A 26,134-nucleotide genomic window follows, 5' to 3' on the forward strand; every position below is an offset into this window, starting at 1 on the left:
GAGTTTTGAAAGGAAGAGACGGGGAAGAGGAGAAGGGAAGGGGAGAGAAGAGAAGAGGAAAGTAATAGAAGCAGAGAGGAGGAGGAGGAGGAGGAGGAATACATAGGAAGAACAGACACCAGAATACCTGTCGGTCTATGGCGAGGGTGTCTGTGAGAGAAGAAATATATATAGAAGGAGCAGGAAAACAGGGGAGAAGAGGCAATGTCAAAGGAAGAGAAGGGAAGGGAAGGGAAGGGAAGGGAAGGGAAGAGAAAGGAAGGGAAGGGAAGGGAAGGGAAGGGAAGGGAAGGGAAGGGAAGGGAAGGGAAGGGAAGAGAAGAGAAGAGAAGAGAAGAGAAGAGAAGAGAAGGGAAGGGAAGGGAAGGGAAGGGAAGGGAAGGGAAGGGAAGGGAAGAGAAGAGAAGAGAAGAGAAGAGAAGAGAAGAGAAGAGAAGGGAAGGGAAGGGAAGGGAAGGGAAGGGAAGGGAAGGGAAGGGAAGGGAAGGGAAGGCAAGGCAAGGCAAGGCAAGGCAAGGCAAGGCAAGGCAAGGCAAGGCAAGGCAAGGCAAGGCAAGGCAAGGCAAGGAAAGGAAAGGAAAGGAAAGGCAAAGCAAGGGAAGGAAAGGAAAGGAAAGGAAAGGAAAGGAAAGGAAAGGAAAGGAAAGGAAAGGAAAGGAAAGGAAAGGAAAGGAAAGGAAAGGAAAGGAAAGGAAAGGAAAGGAAAGGGGCATTATAGGACGAAGGGAAAGAAATGTGTGAATTTTCAGGAATCGGAAGAGAGAGAGAGAGAGAGAGAGAGAGAGAGCGCTAATGTGTGTGTGTGTGTGTCTCTCTCTCTCTCTCTTCACACACACCTTTCATATAATACGTATCCACTCCCTGCGCCACTAAATATTCAAGCAGCAAAACATGGTGCAAGAATGCTACGCCACAGGGACAGAGGTGGGGGGACGGGCATTTCTGGCTACACCTTCGTCGACTCGTGTTGGGCTCTGAAGGGTCTGTAGGTGAGCGTAGGTCCGTCTCTCTCCAGCCAGTTTTTCGCGTGGACCTTCGATCGTTTGCTTTAGCCTCGCCCCTGGTGCAGGAACGCTACGTGACAGGAACCGTGGTAAGGAGATGGGCATTTCTGGCTACTTGGACCTCGACTCGTGTTGGGCTCCGAAGGGTCTATAGGTGAGCGTAGGTCCGTCTCTCTCTAGCCGGTTTCTCGCTAGACCCTCGATCGTTAGCTATAGCCTCGGTCCCTCCCACCTCTCATCCTCCTCCTTTACGCTTTCATGCAATTTTGATCGACTTTCTTGGCATTCATATGGTATTCAGGTGCACGTGACAGAAATGGTGTAATATATATCGTATGCGTTTGTGTGTGTGTGTCTGTGTGTGTGTGTGTGTGTGTGTTTGTGTGTGTGTGTGTGTGTGTGTGTGTGTGTGTGTGTGTGTTTGTCTGTCAATCTATCTGTATATCAATTTTCTCTCTCTCTCTCTCTCTCTCTCTCTCTCTCTCTCTCTCTCTCTCTCTCTCTCTCTCTCTCTCTCTCTCTCTCTCTACTCCTTCCTCTCTCTCCCCATCCCCTCCTTCCCCCCCCCCCCTCCACCCCACCCTAACACATTTCTGAAGACTCTTTATGGCTGCCGAAGGACGCAAAGGTGGATCGAGGAGTGTGTGTTACCAGTCCTGAGTGAAGGGAGTGAGTCACCGCCAATGGGATGGATGAGGCGAGGGATCAGTGCGCTGGTGACGGAGTGAAGGAGAGGAAAGCTGTAAGTGCGTGTTCTTCGTCTGTCAGTGAAGGGCAAGATCTAATTGCATATATAGATCGTAGTGAAGGAGTAGGAAAAGAGAAAAGGAAGAGATAAGGAAAAGAACACTGAGAAGAGAATGAAGAAGTAGGAAAGGAAGGAATAGGAAGCAGAGGAAAGCTTGAAGTGCTCGTCCTCATACTCAACGACAAGGCCACATGCTTAACGAGGGAAAGATGCAGGAAGGGAATGAGAAAAAGTAGAGCAGGACAGCAGGAAGGGAGATGATAAGATAGGGAAAGGGGAGAGGAGGGGAGGAAGTAAGAAGAGGATGAAGTAAGTGTTTTTTGTGTGTTTGTTAGAATAGCTAAGCATATGTTTGTTAGAATAGCTAAGCGTATGTTTGTTAGAATAGCTAAGCGTATGTTTGTTAGAATAGCTAAGCATATGTTTGTTAGAATAGCTAAGCGTGTGTTTGTTAGAATAGCTAAGCGTGTGTTTGTTAGAATAGCTAAGCGTGTGTTTGTTAGAATAGCTAAGCGTGTGTTTGTTAGAATAGCTAAGCGTGTGTTTGTTAGAATAGCTAAGCGTGTGTTTGTTAGAATAGCTATGTGTTTGTTAGAATAGCTAAGCGTGTTTGTTAGAATAGCTAAGCGTATGTTTGTTAGAATAGCTAAGCGGATGTTTGTTAGAATAGCTAAGCGTGTGTTTGTTAGAATAGCTAAGCGTGTGTTTGTTAGAATAGCTAAGCGTGTGTTTGTTAGAATAGCTAAGCGTGTGTTTGTTAGAATAGCTAAGCGTATGTTTGTTAGAATAGCTAAGCGTGTGTTTGTTAGAATAGCTAAGCGTGTGTTTGTTAGAATAGCTAAGCGTGTGTTTGTTAGAATAGCTAAGCGTGTGTTTGTTAGAATGGCTAAGCGTGTGTTTGTTAGAATAGCTAAGCGTGTGTTTGTTAGAATAGCTAAGCGTATGTTTGTTAGAATAGCTAAGCGTGTGTTTGTTAGAATGGCTAAGCGTATGTTTGTTAGAATAAGTATGCGTTGGTATATTTGTCTTTTTTCGCTTTTGTTATATATTTGAGATCTAGGGTTCGACTCCTTCATCTCTTCGATTCCCGGAGCATAAAGTTGTATTTATTTGTCCGCCAATATTTCCGATCCTTTACATTTTGTACTCGTAAGGAAAAAGTAATACCACAATCTTGTCCCGTAAAGAAAACAATAGCAGCACCACAGCTTATATTCGTACGTAAAAAAACATCACCACTGCCGTGTATATTTGTAAGGAAAACAAAACAAATCCCCCGCCACAGTTTATACTCGTAAAACAGCAACAACAACAACAACAACACAGTTTTGCACTCGTAAGGAAAACAACAGCAACAACAACACTGAAAAGTTGAAATTTCATGTAAATATATTTCGTTATTATGTTTTATTTTCCATTATTTCATTCTGTAAACTTATACTCAACTTTGCAATGTACTGTTTTTCATTATTGTGTGTATTGTGTGCGTACTAACTGGCACACTGGTCTAGTTCACCCTAATACCACTCTCAGACGCCGAGTCCTAACCCTGGCCGCTGCTGTTGTTGCCTTGGTCTGCCTGAGCCTCGCCATGCCTCGCTTCCCTCCCTGCTTCCCTTCCCCGCGCGGTGCATTGATTATCACGCCCTGTAATTGTTGGGTATGAAACAGGAATCCAGCCTGAAATTTGCACTCCCATCACTGCTTAATCTTCAGTGCGATAGGAAGATTAGGACACCGTTAGGGTATTAGAATGACTAGCTTACTCGTACTAGCGACAGGACAGTTATTACATTGCTTAATCTTCTTTGCCAATGCGATAGGAAGATTAGAACATGTTTTGGCGACTAGGATGGCTTGCTTGTAGTACCGACTGGTCAGTTATATCATTCTTTAATCTTCCAGCCGACACGATAGGAAGATTAGGGCACGTTCAGACTTCTACGATGGCTGGCTTCTTCATCATTGAGAGATTGTGTTAATTTTATAGCCGACAAAGCACTCACTTAATGTAGTAGGATTAACGTTCATATTCTTAAACGTTTTGGGCACCCATTATGACTATTTCCTAAGGCCACAGAGAAGATTAACCGGGTGTCCATGGGTGTTTTTTCCGTTCAAGATCCAGAAGCCGTGTAAAACTATCACCAGCATCACAAAACAGTCCCTGAAAATCCCAGCAACTTCTACGGGAGGCTTTTCAATCGGGGGAACTGAGTCGCTGATATGTTTAACTAGTTCCTCAGAGGCTGGGATAATCTCACCGCCAACAAAATACTCACTAAAGGCAATAGGATTAAGACCGTCTAGGCTACTGGTTCATTAGAGGTTGGTAGCATTAATCTTAGCGCCTACAAAGCATTCATTCAAGGCAGCAATAGGATTAAGACCATGGAGGTATTAAGGGCTTTATACCTCCATGATTAAGACCGTCTAGGCTCCTGGTTCATTAGAGTTTGGTAGCATCAATCTTACCGCCGACAAAGCACTCACTCAAGGCAGCAATAGGATTAAGACCGTCTTGCCAACTAGTTCATCGGAAGACGGCCGTTAGCGCCATTTCTCTGCCTGGTGACTGCCAAGGCCCAAGGGAGGGAGAGCCGAGCTGTCCTTCATATCTTTTATCGATTACCTGCCGCCGCCGCCATCGCCTTCCCCTGCAGCAGACTTCCCCCTCCCTCCCATCACACTTTTCACCGGCCTGGCTTCGGTAAATATAGCGCCGAGGACTCCTTCCTTCTCTCCTCCCTCCTCCGCCTCTCTCGGGGACGCGGCGAGTGGTCCCCTTACACGCCCGCCGCGCCGCCACCGCCAGGCTCGTCACGCCTCGACTGTACTGCTGCTGTCGAGGTGATTTTCTTTGAAGCAGTTTCACAGTTCGATGTTACGGGTTTGTCAGCCTCAAGACCAAATGTTAAAGACCAAACTGAAGACTGTACTAAATACTGCATTTCTTGTATAGTGTTTGGGATTCATATCGAAGGGAACACTTTTGAAGAACTTTGCAGACAATCTCTTTAGTATCAGTTGCTGGGTAGACAACCTGGCCATTGTAGATTGTTTTGGATTGTATAGTTTAATTTAGAGAGAGAGAGAGAGAGAGAGAGAGAGAGAGAGAGAGAGAGAGAGAGAGAGAGAGAGAGAGAGAGAGAGAGAGAGAGAGAACAAACACACACAAATAATATTCACACCAGCATTAAGTATTCCTCGCCATTCCAGTCAGTGTATATCAACATCTATAACCACATGCGGGAACACAAGTTCGGCCTTTTGAAGTTCACACCGACTCGTGATAAAGATGATCGGGAAAAAGTTACGTATTCGCAGTGGGTTCTAATTACATATTCTTTCTGCACTTCACTTTCATTTCTCTTTTTCTTTCACTTTCATTTCTTCTTTCGTTTTTCTGCACTCTTTGGTCTGTCGGCATCAGCGGCGGGCAGTGTTTTTCAATGCCCGCCGCTGATCGCTAATGGTAAAGGGTTTGTAATACTGAGCGGTGGGGCGGAGTGTCGGACCGTCGCTTCCGCTCACCTCACACACTCGCTAGGGATGCTGGGAGTGCGTGAACAGTCCATGCTGCTGGTTTGGTAATGCTTCATAGCCTCGCATTATCTCTTTTATCACGCCGGAATGGTTTTCTTTCATCATTTGCTTAATATCCGCGTCCGGTGCCTTAATGGGAGTGCGCTCGTTCATGTCATCCCGTTCTCAGCAGCGGGAGGCGTCTGGGTCTGAGCGATGGACATAAAGGTCGGTATTATAAGACACTTTCGCTTCTCACATCAGCTATTTCTAAAGGTCAAAAAGGGGTCAGTCGGGTTCTAATGAGTGTTTCTTCAGGTTCATGGTGCAGAAGGGTCAAACTACCACTTGGTTCATAAAACTACTCCTGGAAATGCCCACAACTCCTACGAAAGCCTTGTCAAATATGTGTTCTTGGGCGACGAAATGTTTTATAATACGACCCAAAAGGTGAGCAGAGTGATGGCGTGCGTGGTTTGTGCCGCGCGGCGATGCTGGCGGCGCGTTGCAAGGTATGTGACGTGGCCGTGAGAAGGATCAGGAACGTGGGAATCGCGATGAGTTTGAGTAAATGATGATGCGAGAGGAAGAAGAGAGATAAATATTCACGTGTCCTCCACCATTAAGGTGCTGGCGGCCGCTGCTCCTCTGCTTCCTTGCGCTTCCTCCTCCTCCTCCTCCTCCTCCTCCTTTTCGTTCTCCTCCTTCTCTTCTTTTTCCTTCTGCTAACCCTCCTCTTCCTCCTCCTCCTTATTCTCCTTCCCCTTCTTCCTCCCTCTGCTTTTGCTGTAGCCCTTTTCTCCTCCTCCTCCTCCTCCTCCTCCTCCTCCTCGTTCTCCTCCTCCTGTTCCTCCTCCTCCTCCTCCTCCTCCTCCTCCTCCTCCTCCTCCTCCTCCTGTTTCCTATTCGTGTTCTCGTTTCTGGTTATTTTGTTCTTCGCTATTTTCTTTTATTCATTTAGTTTTTGTTTCATACTCTTCTTCCTCCTTCTCCTCCTCCTCCTCCTCCTCCTCCTCCTCCTCCTCCTCTTCCTCTTCCTCCTCCTCCTCCTCCTCCTCCTCCTCCTCCTCCTCCTCCGTTGGCCATGATAATCTTATTTACATTTCGTTTTCATCGTTCTTTGTTTTTTCTAACTTTTTCCAGGAAGGTGTTTTTTGGGGGTTAATAAATTGGATTATCTTGTACGTCTGTTGCTCGTGTTTATTGTGTTTGTGTTTTGTTTTGTTTTTCATGTTTTTTTATTATTTTGTTTTTTGCTTCGCTTTTTCGGGTTTCTCTATTTTTTTTCGGTTTCTTCGGCTCGTGTTTTTTTTTCTTTCTTTTTTCTTCGTATTTTTCGCTTTTCCTGTTTTTTCGTTTTTTTTCGGTTTCGTTTTCCTATTTTTTGTGTTATTGTTTTTTTGTTTTTTCCTTTGTTCGTTTTTCGTTTTTGTTTTTGTTTCTTTTTTTCTTTTTTTTGTTTTCTGTTTATTTTTTTCTTGTTTTTCTGTTTCTTTTTTTTCTTGTTTTTCTGTTTCTTTTTTCCTTTATCCTGTTTTTTCTGTGTTTTTCGTTTCATTTTCTTGTTTTTTTTCTGTTTGTCGTTTTGTTTTTCCTGATTTTTTCTGTTTGTTTGTCGTTTTATTTTCCTGTTTTTTTCGTGTTTTTCGTTTTGTTTTCCTGTTTTTCGTTTTGTTCGTTTTTTTTCCTGTTCTGTTTTCGTTTTTTTTCGTTTTTTCTATGTTTTTCGTTTTTCCTTTTCACTTTTTTTGTTTCTCCGTTACTTGTTTCGCAATATTTCCTTTGTATTTCTTAATTTTCTTTTCCTGTTTTTTTCTTTCATTTTCCCCTTTTTTTACAGGTTACGTTATGTCCGCCTCTTCTATGGTTCTTATATCCTTAATTGTGTGTCCGGTGTATTTTCTAAGCATTTATTTTCCTTATCCTTTTAATTTCCTTTTCTTTATTTTCCTCTTCAATTTCCTATTAATTTCCTTTGCCCTTTTACAAGCTGACGTTATTTCCGTCCCCTTCTAGTTTCTTTGCGTCCTTAACGGTGTATTCTTCTCTATAGTTTTTCATCATTGTTATTTTCTTTTCTCGAAATGTTCCCTTTTCCTTTTCCTATTCCCTTTATTTTCATTTTTCAATTCATTTTCCTTCTAATGTTTTCATGACCTTGTATGTGTTCTTAAGTATATTTTCTTATATTCTCTTTATTTGTTCTTCCATTTTTCTTTAATATGTCTAATTGAAAAAAAGGAAGTCATAGGTGGTGATGGTGTATTCTTCTCTATTGTTTTTCATCATTATTATTTTCCTTTCTCTTAATTTTCCTTTTTTCTTTTCCCTTTATTTTCGTTTCCCACTTCCTTTTCCTTCTAATGTTTTTATGGCCTTGTATGTGTTCCTGTGTCCAGTCCAGTAGTGGGCGTGGGATTGCCTTTGTAACGGCTCCCACTTATGACTTACTCCTGATTCTTGATTCTTGATTCTTGATTGGCGTTGTTGTGTCTTTTAGTTTTGTTCAGTTTTCTTTTTTCTTCTGTTCCATATTGTTGTGATATAGTTTTTTCTGTCTTCAATTTCTTACAGATTTAATGGTTGTATATTTTTTTTTATTTTCTTTATTTGTTCTTCCATTTTTCTTTAATATGTCTCATTGAAAAAAGGAAGTCATGGGTGGAGGTGGTGCCTTGTTCCGCCCTTTTCTGTTCCGCCTCTATTATCTCCCTTTTCCGTAATGGCGGCTCCCGATGAAAGCATTTATTTATTATATTTCCTCGACCTCATATTTTTCTTTTAAAGCTGGTAGTATTTTTGCACACTCTCTCTCTCTCTCTCTCTCTCTCTCTCTATATATCTATCTTTCTGTCTCTGTCTCTCTGTCATTCTTTCTCTCCTATCACATATCTATCCTTATTTTTCATTTACTCTTCTCTGTACATTTATTAGTGGTCTTCCCTTCAACATATAGATAACAGTTTTCTTTCCCTTATCCGTTCCCTTCCGCGTCCATCTACCGTCTCTCTCTCTCTCTCTCTCTCTCTCTCTCTCTCTCTCTCTCTCCGCTTATCTCTTTAACAGGTGCGTCGATTCATCATGGTAAACTTTATGGCTTCATCTCCATCTGTTTCTCTTTTTTCTTTCTTTTTCCTTCACTTTTTATGGTTTGATCTTCCCTTTGTCGTATTTCTGGGAGTGTGTGTGTGTGTGTGTGTGTGTGTGTGTGTGTGTGAGAGAGAGAGAGAGAGAGAGAGAGAGAGAGAGAGAGAGAGAGAGAGAGAGAGAGAGAGAGAGAGAGAGAGAGAGAGAGAGAGAGAGAGAGAGAGAGAGAGAGAGAGAAAGCTGAAGGTGTATAAATCGAATGGCAAGAAATAAGATTATACCAAAAAGTCTTCCAAGTGAAAACGATATAAAAGGAAACAAAAGTGAGGAAGAATAAATAAAGGTAATAAATAAAAGATAAAATAAATAAAATTAAAATAGAAATAAAAAAATAAAAATAAATGTAATAAAACAAAAAATAGAAGTAAATAATGAAAATAAATAAATAAATAAACAAAATAAAAATAAAAACTACAAAAGGAAAGAAGAGTGAGGAAGAATAAATAAAAATAATAAATATAGAAATAATAAAATAAATAAGTAAAAAAATAAAGTAAAATTCAGTATATAGTTAAAAAGTTCCAACATTATTTTAATTACTAATGCATGTGACTGTGATGGACGGATAATATTATTCCGATTAATTAAGGCCGCCGCATTAGCTAATTAGGGGAAGTCAGTGATGATGATGACACTAACACTAATGACAATGACGATAATGGTTGCGTTAATAGAGAAAGTTCTGTAGCAATGCACGGCAGAGTTAGCATCACCGGTAATGTTATACGGAAACGGATTCTGGATGCCTTTAATTTCTTTCTCTTTCCTTTCTCTTTTTCCTTTTCTTTCCTTCCCTTCCCCATTTTTCTATTCCTTCCTTCACTTCAATTCTTTTCTAATTTTTTCTTAACTTTTTTTTTAGGTTAGGTTGGGTTAGGTTAGGTTAGGTTAGGTTAGGTTAGGTTAGTTAAGACCCTAGCAAATACTCTTATAGGGAAAAATATAAGTGAAATATTAAGACGTCAAATGATTGGGTTAAAATCGTCTCTATCTGTCTGTCCGTCTGACTTTTTTCTTTTTCTTTTTTCTTTTTTTTTCTTTCTTCCTTTCACTCATCCTTAACTCCTGTGATTCCTCTCCCCTTGTTTCCTTTTTTTCTTTCCTTTTCTTAATCCTTCTTTTTCTTTCTTTTTCTCTTTCTCTTTCTCTCTTCCTTTCACTCTCATCCTTAACTCCTGTGATTCCTCTCCCCTTGTTTCCTTTTTTTCTTTCCTTATCTCAGTCTTTTTTCTTTCCTTCTTTATCTTTTTTTCTTTCTTTCTCTCTCAATCCCTACCTCCTCTCATCCGTCTCTCTCTCTTTTTCCCTCTCATTTGTTTTTTCTTTCCCCCGGCGGTATCTTGCAACAATCCCCGGGGGTACTTAGTAAGAAGGCCCCAAGAAGAAGGAGAAGAAAAGTGGAGGAGGAGGAGGAGGAGGAGGAGGGAAAAGTGATCATCAGGGAATCACGGGAAGCCTCATTGGTCTTCTTCAGTATTTGGATCTGGGCGTTGAGAGCTTCGGGAAGTTTTAAAGGAGTTGGCGGAGGGAGGTAAATCTTGAGAGAGAGAGAGAGAGAGAGAGAGAGAGAGAGAGAGAGAGAGAGAGAGAGAGAGAGAGAGAGAGAGAGAGAGAGAGAGAGAGAGAGAGAGAGAGAGAGAGAGAGAGAGAGAGAGAGAGTGAGAGAGATTTACATAGATTTACATAGAAAATCAGACCACACAGACCCCATGGTCCAGACTTGGTGGTCTGTCCTTAAACCTAAGTGATTTTACATTAATCAGAAGACTCCAAAACGTTGCATTTCTACTCTAGTTGATATTAAGTTGAAGGAAGTGACGGTCGAGCTTATTTTTGAAGGAGTCAATCGTGTTACACTGGACCACTGACGGTGGAAGCTTATTCCATTCTCGCACTACAACGTTGGTGAAGAAAAATTTGGTGCAGTCTGAATTTACTTGTCTACATCTGAGTTTTACGCCATTGTTCCTCGTGCGCAAAGTGTCATCGATCATAAACAATGTTGATCTGTCTACATTCGTGAAACCATTAAGTATTTTAAAACATTCGATCAGTTTTCCTCGGAGGCGACGTTTCTCAAGAGAGAACATGTTAAGGGTAGAAAGCCTTTCTTCGTAGGATTTGTTGCGCAAGGAAGGGATCATTTTCGTTGCCCGACGCTGAACACCTTCTAATTTAGCAATATCCTTTGCATGGTGGGGAGACCAAAACTGTACCGCATATTCCAAGTGGGGTCTGACTAAACTGTTGTAGAGCGGGAGTATTACATCTTTATTCTTGAATACAAAGTTTCTTTTAATGAAGCCCAACATTCTGTTCGCTTTATTTGCTGCATCGATGCATTGCTGTGAGAATTTGAGGTTTGACGCGATTTTGACCCCCAAGTCTTTGACGCATTGAACGCTTTTGAGTTTAACGCCGCGCATTTCGTATTCGAACTTCTTATTCCTCGTTCCAACTTGAAGGACCTGGCACTTGTCTACGTTAAAGGTCATCTCCCATCTATCCGACCAAGCTGAAATTTTGTGCAAATCCTCTTGGAGGCTTTGCCTGTCTTCGTCAGTGAGAACCGAGTTGCCAATCTTTGTGTCGTCTGCAAATTTACTAATGCGGTTATTGAGTCCAACATCCACGTCGTTGATGTAAATAATGAAGAGCACTGGGCCAAGGACCGAGCCCTGAGGGACGCCACTAGTGACAGGCGCCCACTCTGAGTTAAATCCGTCGATCACTACTCTTTGTTGTCTGTTGCTCAACCAATTCGCGATCCATTGGTTTACTTGACCGTCAATACCTATTTGCTTTAATTTGTAAAGTAATTTATGATGCGGGACTTTATCAAACGCTTTCTGAAATCAAGATAGACTACGTCCAGTGATTTGGTTACGTCATAAACAGTGAAGAGGTCGTTATAAAAGGTTAATAGGTTTGATAGGCAGGATCTTTTGTTTCGGAAGCCATGTTGTGAGTCCCCAATCAATGAGTGGCTTTCAAGGTAATTCACAATTTTGTCTCTAATTATGCCCTCAAGTAGCTTACCTACAACCGAAGTTAGACTAATGGGCCTGTAATTACCTGGTACTGTTTTGTCTCCTTTCTTGAAAATCGGTGTCACGTTAGCCTTTTTCCAATCTGAAGGGACGATGCCTTGTCGCAAGGACATATTGAATACGGTTGTGAGGGAGGAGAGTATTTCGCTCTTTGTTTCTTTCAGCAGAGTTGGATATACTTTGTCAGGTCCAGGACTTTTATTTGTTTTAAGTGAATGGAGAGCTTTAAGGACTTCATCGGTTGTTATTTCAAAATTAGGCAATGCATGCTCGAGATTTACAATAGTACTGGTGTTGGTGGTAGCGAGAGGAAGACTGTTAGTATTAAACACCGAGGAAAAGTAATTGTTTAAGAGGTTTGCAATGTGTTGGCTGTCAGTCACTAGTGCACCGTCGCTGTTTGTTAAAGGTCCAATACCACTTTTGATCGCCTTTCTGTTGTTTATGTAACTGAAGAAAGATTTCGGATTATTTTTACTGTTGGCTGCAATATTTTCTTCGTATCTACGCTTTGCCTGACCTACTAGTCTTTTTACTCGTCGCCTGGCATCATTATAAAGTCTAATGTTTTCGGGCGTGCTTTGTTCTTTCTTTAACCTGTAAAACAATTTTCTCTCATTGACTGATTGTTTAATTTCGCTATTAAACCACGGTGGGCTTTATTAGTGTTAATTCGCTTCGCACAAGGGGACGAATGTGTTCTGCTGAGTGAGTAAGTGATTTTAAGGCTTAGCCAGGCTTCCTCTACGTTGCCGTCATCTGATAGTTGTATTTCTGTTAGTTTTGTCGGATTTCTACGAAGTTAGCTCTTTTGAAATTGGGCACCTTTACTTTATTTTCAGTCACTGATGATTGAGCTTTAATGTCGACGCGCACTAATTTATGATCGCAAGAACCGAGGTGTTCTCCTACCGTGACATTACTGACTAGGTTATCTTGGGTTGTTATAACAAGGTCGAGTATATTATTTTGTCGAGTTGGCTCAGAAACCATTTGGCTTAGATAATTTTCTTCTAGAAATTCGATCATTCTATGTGACTCGCCTTCTGTACCTGACAGTGTCGCCCAGTCGATATGAGGGAGGTTAAAGTCTCCTAATATCAGTGAGTCGCTGTTATTAAGTGACTGCCTTAAGACGCTGTACATTTCAAGGTCGTCATCGAGTGATTGCCCGGGAGGTCTGTAGGTGACAGATATATTAAAGTTGACTTTGCAATGTTTACTCGCACGCACAAATGTTCAACGTTACTGTTTCCCGGTGTTTTGTCAGTGGGTTGCAAATAGCTTTTGACATAAAGGGCGACGCCACCGCCTCTACGGTTTACACGATCTTTGTTGAAGAGTCTGTAGCCATCTATGTTGTATTCGGAACTTAAATCAATATTTGTGGTGTCGATAAATGTTTCAGTTATAGCAATTATGTCAAAATTTTCTGTTAAAGCAAGACATCTCAGTTCATCAAATTTGTTTCTTAGGCTACGCGCATTGAAACTAAGGATTTTTAAGTTATCTAGAGGCTTGGTAATAGAGGTGGTGGTACTTGCGGGATCACGGTTACGGGTTTGTTTTGATGCACGGCGTCTATTTACACGGGCGGGGTGGAGGGACGTGGCCGTGACTCGTTTTTTGTTCGGATGACACGCACTGCTTCGTTGAGGAGCCTTCCGAGTCTGGCTGCCCCGATGGGAGAAAGGTGCAATCCGTCCCTGTGAAAGAGCTCATTTTGTCCATAGAAATTGTCCCATGCGTTTAAGAACTCCACGTCAAGCTCCCTACAAAGAGTCTGTAAGCGGTTGTTTAGGCTGAAGGCCTTACTGAAAAAGTCGCTCTCCGCCCAAGTCCGTGGTAGAACTCCTGAAATCAAAATGTTAGGGTATTTAGTCTTATACTGCTGGATGAGCCTACGGTACTTCTCCAGGAGTTCCTCAGACCGGGTCGTGGTGACGTCGTTCGTACCTGTGTGAATAACAAACAGTGAATCATTAGTAGCCTGGGGGGAGATCTCCTCAAGAGCAGCAGTTATGTCGTCGATCCCAGCACCAGGATAGCAATAGTTCCGTCTTCGACGAGGAACTCTGCCGCAGAACTCAACGACCTGCTGGCGAATCATGGAGTCACCCACCAGGAAGGTGCTCTCCTGCTCGTCCTCCTCCTCCAGAATGGCAAACCTGTTGAAGCAATGAACAGGATAAATCGCTTGTCTGGCTGGTTTGGCTCCTCCATTCACGACGGTGAAGCCATCATGGTCGGTGCCACTAGCATCCTCCCGTTGCGTGGTGTTGTCCGCTGGTGTCGACGGTACCGCTGAGGGCAAGGGGGCGGTTGGAGAAGGGTTTGGCACCACAGCAACGTTAGCCTGGATGAATTCCTGCAAGGAGGCAACAGTGCGAGAAAGCTCTATTATTTTATTCTGACCTGCTTCCATCTTCTCTTCTTGCTCCTGCAGTCTTGTCTCGAGATGCTGCCTGGTGAGAGAAAGCTCTATTATTTTATTCTGGCCTTCTTCCATCTTTTCTTCCTGCTCCTGCAGTCTTGTCTCGAGATGCTGCCTGGACAGACACAGTCGACAGACAGCAGAACGCCCTGTAAAAAAGTGAGCTGAGAAGCTACCGTTACAAGTACTGCACTTCTTAGGCGCCATCTTAGCTGAAATGAAAGAGATAAAAACACAGAGTGAAGGGGATTAGGAAAGGGGGTGAGGTGTGTGAGAGGTAGTTTAGTAATGGAGGAAAAGTGAGAGAGAGGAGGAGTAGGAAGGGATGTGAGGTGAGTAAAGAGGGTGAAAGAGAGGTGTGTGAGATCAAGGAGGGTTAGGAAATAGGTGAGGTGGGAGAGAGGAGGAGTAGGAAGGGATGTGAGGTGAGTAAAGAGGGGGAAAGGGAGGCGGTGAGTGAGGTGTGTGAGATCAAGGAGGGTTAGGAAATAGGTGAGGTGGGAGAGAGGAGGAGTAGGAAGAGATGTGAGGTGAGTAAGAGGGAAGAGAGGCGGTGAGTGAGTGTGTGAGATCTAGGAGGGTTAGGAAATAGGTGAGGTGGGTTAGAGGAGGAGTAGGAAGGGATGTGAGGTGAGTAAAGAGGGGGAAAGGGAGGCGGTGAGTGAGGTGTGTGAGATCAAGGAGGGTTAGGAAATAGGTGAGATGAGTGAGAGGGAGTTTGGGAAAGGAGGTAAGTGGGAGAGAGGAGGAGTAGGAAGGGATGTGAGGTGAGTGAGGTGTGTGAGAACAAGACAGGTTAAGAAAGAGGCGAGGTAAGGTGGGTGAAAGGATGGGTAAATAGGATGTGAGGTAAGGTGAGTGAGGGGAAGGGATTAGAAATATGTGGAGGTGAGGGAGGTAGGAAGGGCTAATCCTCTAGGGGATGAGGAGGAGCAAAGGGATGTGAGGTGAGGGAGGGGGGGGGCTTAGGTGAGGTGAGGGAAAGGGGTGTAGGAAGTGTTAATCCTCTAGGGGATTTAAAGAGGGTGTAATGAGGAGGAGCAGATTGAATCCTCAGGGAATTCAAAGGGTGGGTTGTCGACACACCCAAATCACGCGTGAGACACTCGGGAACACAAAGTCACACTCGGGAACACAAAGTCACACTCGGGACACACGAAACACTCAGAAACCCAAGCACAAGCACGACTAAACACCCTCAAGTCACTCGCAAAAACACCGGAAGTACAACAGCACACTCAAAACACTCTGAAACCCACGCAGAGCACTATAAACAACCAAATCACACGTAAAAGCACTGGAAACACAACACACTCGAAACGCAGAACACTCGAAAACTGCCAAATCACACGCAAAAACACTGGAAACAAAACAGCACACTCAAAACGCTCTGAAACCCACGCAGTACACTTAGAAGCAGCCAAATCACACGCAAAAACACCGGAAACACAACACACTTGAATCACTCTGAAACCCACGCAGAACACCCGGAAACAGCCAGATCACACGCAAAAACACCGGAAACACAACACACTTGAATCACTCTGAAACCCACGCAGAACACCCGGAAACAGCCAGATCACACGCAAAACACCGAAACACAACACACTTGAATCACTCTGAAACCCACGCAGAACACCCGGAAACAGCCAGATCACACGCAAAACACCGGAAACACAACACACTTGAATCACTCTGAAACACACTTGAATCACTCTGAAACCACGCAGAACACCCTGAAACAGCCAGATCACACGCAATAACACCGGAAACACAACACACTTGAATCACTCTGAAACCCACGCAGAACACCCGGAAACAGCCAGATCACACGCAAAAACACTGGAAACACAACACACTTGAATCACTCTGAAACCCACGCAGAACACCCGGAGACAGCCAGATCACACGCAAAAACACTGGAAACACAGCACACTTGAATCACTCTGAAACCCACGCAGAACACCCGGAGACAGCCAGATCACAACACACTTGAACACACAACACACTTGAATCACTCTGAAACACACTTGAATCACTCTGAAACCCACGCAGAACACCCGGAAACAGCCAGATCACACGCAAAAACACCGGAAACACAACACACTTGAATCACTCTGAAACCCACGCAGAACACCCGGAAACAGCCAGATCACACGCAAAAACACTGGAAACACAACACACTTGAATCACTCTGAAACCCACGCAGAACACCCGGAGACAGCCAGATCACACGCAAAAACACCGGAAACACAAATCACAGAGGCAACCACAGGCAGAAACCACCAGCGAACACACACCAAACACGTGTCGGGAAATCACAGGCAACACACAAGGTCCACAAGCGAGAACACACAAACGCCCAAGAGCACGACGAAAACACAGGGCAAGCGATGTTGTGGGGCGCAGCGGGGTGAGGTCACGACCTTCTCTCAGCAGAGGTCGGGTGTGAATGAAGAGAGAGAGAGAGAGAGAGAGAGAGAGAGAGAGAGAGAGAGAGAGAGAGAGAGAGAGAGAGAGAGAGAGAGAGAGAATGTGTGTGTGTCAGTGTGTCGTAGTAATCAAGGTGTGTGTGTGTGTGTGTGTGTGTGTGTGTGTGTGTGTGTGTGTGTGTGTGTGTGTGTGTGTGTGTGTGTGTGTTTCGGTATAGTTTTTCGTGCTCATATCTATAAAACTTCATGATTTTCTGATGCCTGTGTGTGTGTGTGTGTGTGTGTGTGTGTGTGTGTGTGTGTGTGTGTCGCCCGTGTATGTGCGTGCATGTCGCCATCGCAAAAGGCAAGTTAAGGCCGCTGCCAGGAAGTCTTTACCGTCGTCACGCTAGTGGCCGTACTTTCCCCATCAGCTGGACGCGGCAATGGCTGGGGTAGGGTGCTTGGCCTCTACACGGTCCAATCAGCGCTAAGTTACTCCGCGTCCAGGGGTATACGGCAGCGGGAAGGTTGTCGGCTGGCTGGCTGGCCCTGCACGCGTCATTGCATTGGCTAATAGTTGCGTGCTGGAAATACGGCGCCGAATGGTGATGGCGAGAGCGTTAAGCGTCGACTAAATGGTATTGAGGGCGTTAGTTGATCAATATGACGCAATACTCGTACTTCCTTTCGTGGATAATGTGACGTAATAATTCTTAGTGGATATGCTACAGAAAAGCGTAATCTGTTCTATTTCTTAGCTTATATGAGGCAAAACAACATACACTCGATAAGCACCATAAGACAATATTACCATCTTATAATTATACTTTAGTTTTCCTCATCAATCAGTGGTAATATATGAAGGTCTTTCCAATATAGATTATACAGAGGCTTTCCCTTTTAAGAATAACTGATGGTTGTTTAGGTTGTCATGAGGGCCAAGCGAGCATCCTTTCTTGTGTCACTTTTTTTTTTTTTTTTGATTGGGGGGGGGCGTTGGAGGGATGGATGGGATGGGTAGGTACGGTGTGTGGGGTGGTAGGGTGATGGGGGGCGTTGGAGGATGGATGGGGGGGTCGGTAGGGTGTGTGGGGTGGTCGGGTGATGGTTGGGGCCGTTGGAGGGATGGATGGGGTGGGTAGGTACGGTGTGTGGGGTGGTAGGGTGATGGTTGGGGGCGTTGGAGGGATGGATGGGATGGGTAGGTACGGTGTGTGGGGTGGTAGGGTGATGGGGGGGTGTTGGAGGGATGGATGGGAGGGTAGGTACGGTGGGTGGGGTGGTAGGGTGATGGGGGGGCGTTGGAGGGATGGATGGGGTGGGTAGGTACGGTGTGTGGGTTGGTAGGGTGATGGGACGGGTTCGTTGGAGTTAAGGATGGGATGGGTAGGTACGGTGTGTGGGGTGGTAGGGTGATGGTTGGGGGCGTTGGAGGGATGGATGGGATGGGTAGGTACGGTGTGTGGGTTGGTAGGGTGATGGGGTGCCGTTGCAGGGATGGATGGGATGGGTAGGTACGGTGTGTGGGTTGGTAAGGTGATGGGGGTCGTTGGAGGATGGATATGGTGGGTAGGTACGGTGTGTGGGTTGGCAGGGTGATGTGGGGGGGGCGTTGGAGGGATGGATGGGGTGGGTAGGTACGGTGTGTGGGTTGGTAGGGTCGTTGGAGGGATGGATGGGGTGGGTAGGTACGGTGTGTGGGTTGGTAGGGTGATGGGGGGGGTGTTGGAGGGATGGATGGGATGGGTAGGTACGGTGTGTGGGGTGGTAGGGTGATGGGGGGCGGGGGCGTTGGAGGATGGATGGGTGGGTACGGTGTGTGGGTTGGTAGGGTGATGGGGGTGGGGCGTTGGAGGGATGGATGGGATGGGTAGGTACGGTGTGTGGGGTGGTAGGGTGACTGGGAGGGTCGTTGGAGGGATGGATGGGTTGGGTAGGTACGGTGTGTGGGGTGGTAGGGTGATGGGGGGGTGTTGGAGGGATGGATGGGATGGGTAGGTACGGTCTGTGGGGTGGTAGGGTGATGGGGTGGCGTTGGAGGGAGGGATGGGATGCGTAGGTACGGTGTGTGGGTCGGTAGGGTGATGGGGTGGCGTTGGAGGGATGGATGGGATGGGTAGGTACGGGGTGGGGGTCGGTAGGGTGATCGGGGGCGTTGGAGGGACGGATGGGGTGGGTAGGTACGGTGTGTGGGTCGGTAGGGTGATAGGGGGGCGTTGGAGGGATGGATGGGATGGGTAGGTACGGTGTGTGGGTTGGTAGGGTGATGGGAGGTGGGCGTTGGAGGGATGGATGGGGTGGGTAGGTACGGTGTGTGGGTTGGTAGGGTGATGGGAGGTGGGCGTTGGAGGGATGGATGGGGTGGGTAGGTACGGTGTGTGGGGTGATAGGGTGATGGGGGGGGTCGTTGGGAGGATGGATGGGGTGGGTAGGTACGGGGTGTGGGGTGGTAGGGTGATGGGAGGTGGGCGTTGGAGGGATGGATGGGGTGGGTAGGTATGGTGTGTGGGTTGGTAGGGTGATGGGGGTGGGGCGTTGGAGGGATACCTGCTCCGAAACAACCCGATTATCTGTTGCCGCATTAAGTCCGTTCACTCTGTCTCGTCGTAAGCTGTAATTGGTGTCATCAGGGATAATTATGCTTTCACGCGCCTGTGTTAAAGGGACGCGTTACCGGTGGCGCCTTGTTAATACGATGATCGCCGCGGCCACGATTGGGTCCCTTCACGCCGGGGGACGAACGTGGTACTCTTAGGGTTTCTTTGGCTCGGAATGCTGAAGTTAAGCTGCAGAATTACAAAGGTCGAATAGGAAAGAACGTTAAGCTGGAATTTACTGAGCTCTAAAGAGTGTTAAGCTTCATATTTTTATTCCAAATATTCGTAATATTATTCCATATTCATTACTGAAATCTATTCTGTATCGTCTCCGCCATTTCTTCTCCCCCGCGCAGTTGCTATCCATATACAGGGGCCTTGTCCGCCCTCGTATGGAGTATGCTTCTCACGTGTGGGGGGGCTCCACTCACACAGCTCTTCTGGACAGAGTGGAGGCTAAGGCTCTTCGTCTCATCAACTCTCTTCCTCCTACTGATAGCCTTCTACCTCTTAAATTCCGCCGCGATGTTGCCTCTCTTTCTATCTTCTATCGATATTTCCACGCTGACTGCTCTTCTGAACTTGCTAACTGCATGCCTCCCCCTCTCCCGCGGCCTCGCTGCACACGACTTTCTACTCATGCTTACACCGTCCAAACCCCTTATGCAAGAGTTAACCAGTATCTTCACTCTTTCATCCCTCACGCTGGTAAACTCTGGAACACTTCATCTGTATTTCCTCCTGCCTACGACTTGAACTCCTTCAAGAGGAGGGTATCAGGACACCTCTCCTCCCGAAGTTGATCTTTCTTTTGACCACCTCTTTTAATTCTTTTTTGAGAGCAGCGAGTAGCGGGCTTTTTTTTTATTATTGTTTTCTTTTTTGTGTGTGCCCTTGAGTTGCCTCCTTTGTTGTAAAAAAAAAAAAAAATGAAGGTGAAGTTTTTGTTTGTTTTTTAGTGCTTGGTGAAGGCCTCTTAGATATAGCCATTACGTGTGGAGTGATGGACTGGCAAAATTGGGCACAATGGCTCACGCCCGTTACGGTAGGCGGTCTGATTGCCACCATCGTGTGTGTGTGTGTGTGTGTGTGTGTGTGTGTGTGTGTGTGTGTGTGGTATTATCATGTGCCGTGGGCTGGGTTGCTGGTCCTGGCGGGGCGGGGTGGGGTCAGGCGAGGTCGTGGGTCGCCTTGTTAATGGACGACTGCTGACTGTCTCATCATTTATGTAGCAGTGATTTGACCTTCCCGTGTGAAGCTCACCCCCCCCCTCCCCCCTCCCTCGCCTCCTCTCCCAGCTGCTCCCTCCTCTCCTCCCTCCCTTTCTCCGCTCGCCCCCTCCCTGCCCCCATTCTGCCCTCCACCCCCCGACTGCTGGGTTATTCACCGCCGCCGCGCCGCTGTCCGCCGCGGAGGGGATTAACTTTTTCTGGCTATTTCAAGACTGGGTTACAGGAGCGTTATTGTACACGACCAGAGTGCAGACTTGTTCTTTTCCTTTCTCTCTCTCTCTCTCTCTCTCTCTCTCTCTCTCTCTCTCTCTCTCTCTCTCTCTCTCTCTCTCTCTCTCTCTCTCTCTCTCTCTCTCTCTCTCTCTCTCTCTCTCTCTCTCTCTCTCTCTCTCTCTCTCTCTCTCTCTCTCTCTCTCTCTCTCTCTCTCTCTCTCTCTCTCTCTCTCTCTCTCTCTCTCTCTCTCTCTCTCTCTCTCTCTCTCTCTCTATCTCTCTCTCTCTCTCTCTCTCTCTCTCTCTCTCTCTCTCTCTCTCTCTCTCTCTCTCTCTCTCTCTCTCTCTCTCTCTCTCTCTCTCTCTCTCTCTCTCTCTCTCTCTCTCTCTCTCAAAAGTTTAATTGTATTGCATTTGCTGTTAAGTGTTTGGAAGTATTCGTCTTTTCCCTCGAGTTTATATTTATTATTTTTATTTATCTATTTATTTATTTCAAGACTCATACGTTAACCTGTATACGCTCAGAATCCCGACTCTTAGTTTTGTTTCGTTTTCGTTTATTTTTGTTTCTGGGTCAAGGTGAAGCTTAACTGTTTTGCGTGTAGTCAGTGCAGTGTTAGGTGTTGGAAGTGCAGCCTCTGTTCTTTACATTTATTTATCTATTTCTATTTTTATTACACCGCCATTTTTTCATTACAGCAAAGGAAACACCTCAAGGGCAAAAAAAAGGAAACAATAATGAATAAAAGCCCGCTAGTCACTGCTCCTATAGAAAAGCGTTCAGAGGAGTGGCCGAAAGAGAGGTCAAAGGAATCAGCTCAAGGGAGAAAAATAAGTCTGTCTTTGTCTCTGTCTATCTGTCTGTCTCTCCAGTTGATACAAGTTTTTTTTATGGGAAGGTGAAGTTTAATTGTTTTGCATTGGGTCTAAATGTTTGTAGTGTCCGTTTGTCCTCACGTTTATTTATTTATTTTTCTTTTTTTTCACCGCCTTGTTGACCGGTCTCTCTTTGTTGTTGCCGCGCTGGAAGGAAAGGAATTTTTAATGTGTTTTCAAGCAAGCGAGTGCAATGTTCGTGGAGACCTTCACCTCCTGACTCTCTTTCTCTCTCTCTCTCTGTATGTCGAAGTCTGTCTCTGTCTCTCTCTCCCGCACACACACACAGAAGAAAGGAAGAGCGAGAAAAGAAGGAATAGGAAGAAAGAAAAGAGGGAAAGCTGGAATGTGAGAGTAAAAGAGAAGTAGGGTCAAACACACACACACACAAACACACACACACACACACACTGTAATTAGTTTTCCCCGTCCCGCCGCGGCACACGTCCGAGGAGCGTCACAGAGTCTTGCAAACTTTAACCACTAGCGTGTAGCACCCACCCCTTCCTTACCTTCCTTCTTGAGCTCGACCCTCCTTCCGCCTTCTCTTGGTTTTCTTCCCTCCACCTACCCCTTTAATTCCTTTCCTTCCTGCCACCTCGCTTCCGTGCAGCGAGAGAGGATGAAAGAGAAGGTTGACGATTAGAGTGTTGTGAGGCGTCTTAGAACAGGAGGAGAGGCTGTGGCTGTGCTCGGCTTGGGTGTCAAAGCGTCGCCTCCTCCTACCTTGAGTGAGCCCGCGCGATCCTGGCTGGCGTTGGACCTTAGTCGTAGTGGCATATTCTTAAACATTGCGGCGTCCAAGCACACACATTTGGATAAGCTGTCGAAGGGGTGTGTGTGGGCATTTCCAGAGGTAGTTTTGTGAGTCTGGTGGTAGTTTGACAAGGCTTCTGTACCATGAACGTGACGAAACAGTCATTAGAACTCGATCAGTCTCCTTTTCGGCCTTTGGAAATAGTTGATGTGAGAGGCGGAAGCGTCTTTTAATACGGGTCTTATTTAATTGATAACTGCATGTGTTTGTTATTGCCCGGCGTCGGACCCTGGGAGTGTGTGTTGTCTTTGATGTTGTTGTGTATGTAATTAATTCTCTGTCTGCTACACTTATATATTTGTTTTTCGCATCTGTTCGTCGTAGCCATGATTGTTTTGTTTTGTCATTTGTTTTGTGTCTATTGTTAACTCCTTTATTTTTTTTTCCTCTTAATATTTGCTTCTCATATGTGCTTGTGTTAGATGTGTTGCTTTTGTTTTTCATATATTGTTTGTGTTAGTGAATAATTCCTTTGTTTGCTTCTCTTATATTTGTTTTTCATACCTGTTCCTCGTAGTCATGATTCTTTTATTTTGTCATGTATCATTTGTTAACTATATATTTCTGTTACACTTTTATTTCTGCTTTTCATATCTGTTCGTTGTTGCTTCGATGCCTTTTATGTTTTCCATTCATCATTCCTGTCTTTATTTTTCTCTTACACTTTACATTTGCTTTTCACATTTGTCCGTCGTCGCTTTGAGGCTTCTCGGAAAATCGTCTATTGAGCGGAGGCGCCGATTTGCCTCCAAGACGCATTCCCAGCAAAGGTCAGGCAGGGGTCGCCGATACGAGTGGTTGGAGCTGTTTTCCGCCGGTCGTCAAGGCATCTGTCACATCACCAGCACCTCGTCCAGCCCTCCACCGGCCTCGCTCTTTTGTGAGGAGTCAATACCCTGGCTGTAGATCTCCACGCAGCAGTACATATCGCCTGGAATGCTTGATAAAAGAAAGGAGAAAAGACAAACAAAAAGAAGAAGTGCTAGAAAGAAAGAAAGAAGAAGACGAGGAGGAAGAAGACCGTCGAAAAAAAAAAAAAAAAGGCAAACAAAGAGACAAAAAAAGTGATAGAAAAGATAGAAAGAAGAAGAAGAGGAGGAGGAGGAAAAAGATGAGGAGGAAGGAAGAACCTCGAAAGAAAATAAGAAAACATAAACAAAAAAATAACAAAAAAAAGGCAGAAAGAGGAGGAGGAGGAGGAGGATGGGGTAATGAGAGGTGAGTGGGCCGGTTTTGAATGTTTATAGTGCCTGCGTTCTAATGCCTGGTTCATCGCGTCCCATGTTTGTTATTGAGTAAAGGAGTCTGCACGCGGGTTCTAAGTCTTCACACGGCACTACATACGGTACTATCGGGTGGACTGTCTCGTAGCCACACTCCTCTTTGGAAAATGCTTTACGTTCTGTTGGCTGGCTCGCCGCGTCCCTGTGTAGCGTGCCTGGTGAAGGGACGATGATGCTCTGACAGGCACTGAAGACCTTCCTACCCCCTCTCCCCTTCACCCCTCTTGGAAGATCAACAATGAGAGCTCAGGCCAGGAAGTCACCTCGCCCCTCACCCTAATTGGACCAGACGACCACCAATGAATATTTCCCGTTCGGCTGTTCAGTTCCCTGCGGCCCGGAGGCGATGTTTAGATAAGGGTGAGAAGAATACTGATGCAGAATGTACCCAAGAATGCCATGGAGACAGTTTAGACGCAGAGTGTTCCCAATATTTTGACATACAGGCGCAGAATGTACCCAAGAATGCCATGGAGACAGTTTAGACGCAGTGTTCCCAATATTTTGACATACAGGCGCAGAATGTACCCAAGAATGCCATGGAGACAGTTTAGACGCAGTGTTCCCAATATTTTGACATACAGGCGCAGAATGTACCCAAGAATGCCATAGAGACAGTTTAGACGCAGTGTTCCCAATATTTTGACATACAGGCGCAGAATGAACCCAAGATTAGCATGGAGACAGTTTAGACGCAGAATGTACCCACTAATGAGGTGCCACAGGGGCGATGACGAGGAGGTTTATACAACGCGTAGCAGACACCTTTATTCTAAGTTTGTAGTAGTTATGTTTTTATACGGACAAAATTTCAATTGTATTTTTTTTTTTTTTTTTTTTACTTCAAAGGACACGGCTCAAGGGCAACAAAAAGAGTACAAAAAAAAAGCCCGCTACTCGCCGCTCCCATAACAGATGACAGTAAAGAGTAGCCAAAAGAGAGGTCAATTTCGGGTGGAGAGGTGTATTGATATGTCTGTCTTAATATGTCTGTCAGTCTGTCTGTCTGTCTGTTTATCAATCTGTTTGTGTGTGTCTGTCTGTCTGTTTATCAATCTGTTTGTGTGTGTCTGTCTGTCTGTCTGTCTGTCTCTCTCTCTCTCTCTCTCTCTCTCTCTCTCTCTCTCTCTCTCTCTCTCTCTCTCTCTCTCTCTCTCTCTCTCTCTCTCTCTCTCTCTCTCTCTCTCTCTCTCTCTCTCTCTCTCTCTCTCTCTCTCTCTCTCTCTCTCTCTCTCTCTCTCTCTCTCTCTCTCTCTTATCCTTCCTTCGTCCTGTCAACCGGCGTCCGTGTCCTATCCTATCCTGTCCTTCACTCCTCGTCCATTCCCTCTTCACTTAACCCTTCCTCCCTCTCCCTCTCCCCCTCCCTCTCCCTCTCCCTCTCCCTCTCTGCTTACTTAACTTTATCTGGGCAACATTTTCTCTCTCGCACGACCTCGCTCAGTCTCATTTCGCCTTCATTTTCTGTCCAGGCGCTTTTTATGTTATTCAATTTTTTTTCTCTCTCTCTCTCTCTCTCTCTCTCTCTCTCTCTCTCTCTCTCTCTCTCTCTCTCTCTCTCTCTCTCTCTCTCTCTCTCTCTCTCTCTCTCTCTCTCTCTCTCTCTCTCTCTCTCTCTCTCTCTCTCTCTCTCTCTCTCTCTCTCTCTCTATATATATATATATATATATATATATATATATATATATATATATATATATATATATATATATATATATATATATATATATATATATTTACTTGCTCAAACATCCAAGTCCTTCCTATCTCTCTTCCTTTCAGTGTTCTTCCTTGTCCCTCTCTGTCCCCGGTCACTCGCCTCCACTAGCGGTCCTTCTTCTATACGGTTTTCTAATATACGTTTTCTACTATAGTCAATCCAGGAGGAACTGGCGGATTGTGGGGTTAGAGGTGCGGCTCAGCCCCGCACCGCACCTTGCCACACACTCTCAACACTTCTTGCTTCCTCTCATATGTCAGCTATTTACTACCTTTAAATGAATTTAATTAGATAATTGGTTAATCCAATAAGGTCATATAGCGTTGAGATTGTTTCGTTTTTAAGACAATAACAAATATTTTGTATAAATACCACGAGACTTGACAGAGTTGTATTCCAACGTGTTCATTCTACACATCCAGAGCCCAGCGGATGCTCAAAGGGGTGGTAACTTATCCCCGGAGACGGTTGTAAGTCACGGGTCGCGTCGCAAGTTAGCTCCCCGCTAGGACCGTCCTCCGCAGCGATGCACAGCGCGGTCGCAGCGGGGTGCTAAGGGTTAGCCCTATGGTTCATGAGTGAGGCGGTAGAGGGCCGGCAGCTCACCAGCTGATGTGATTGCAACCAATGGAAATCACTGAAACAAAGAAGACAGCCAATCAGGATCGAGGAAGGTGTTTGTAAACAAACGATGGAAACTTGGGCATTTGGTGCGGGGCCGTCTAGCCAGACCTCTTGCTACGCTTCCCTACTTCCTTCCAGTCTTCCACCGACTGTTTCAGTGGCTACACCTGACCTCGTACCAAACCACTCCTCACACCAGTCATCCGCGCCTCACTTGGCCCATCCTCAAGAAGACGCAAACAGTAAGTATTTCCCCTAGTTCGTACAGACTAGCCATAATGTGAAAACTAATGAAATATTGGTCGAGTCAGATGCCACACCCTGCCTTCCAAGCCCCAACACCCTGCCACACCCTGCCCTTCAAGCCCCAACACCCTGCCACACCTTCCAAGCCCCAACACCCTGCCACACCCTGCCCTTCCAAGCCCCAACACCCTGCCACACCTGCCC

Source organism: Eriocheir sinensis, chromosome 20 (assembly GCF_024679095.1).
Source record: "Eriocheir sinensis breed Jianghai 21 chromosome 20, ASM2467909v1, whole genome shotgun sequence".
Lineage (NCBI taxonomy): Eukaryota > Metazoa > Arthropoda > Malacostraca > Decapoda > Varunidae > Eriocheir > Eriocheir sinensis.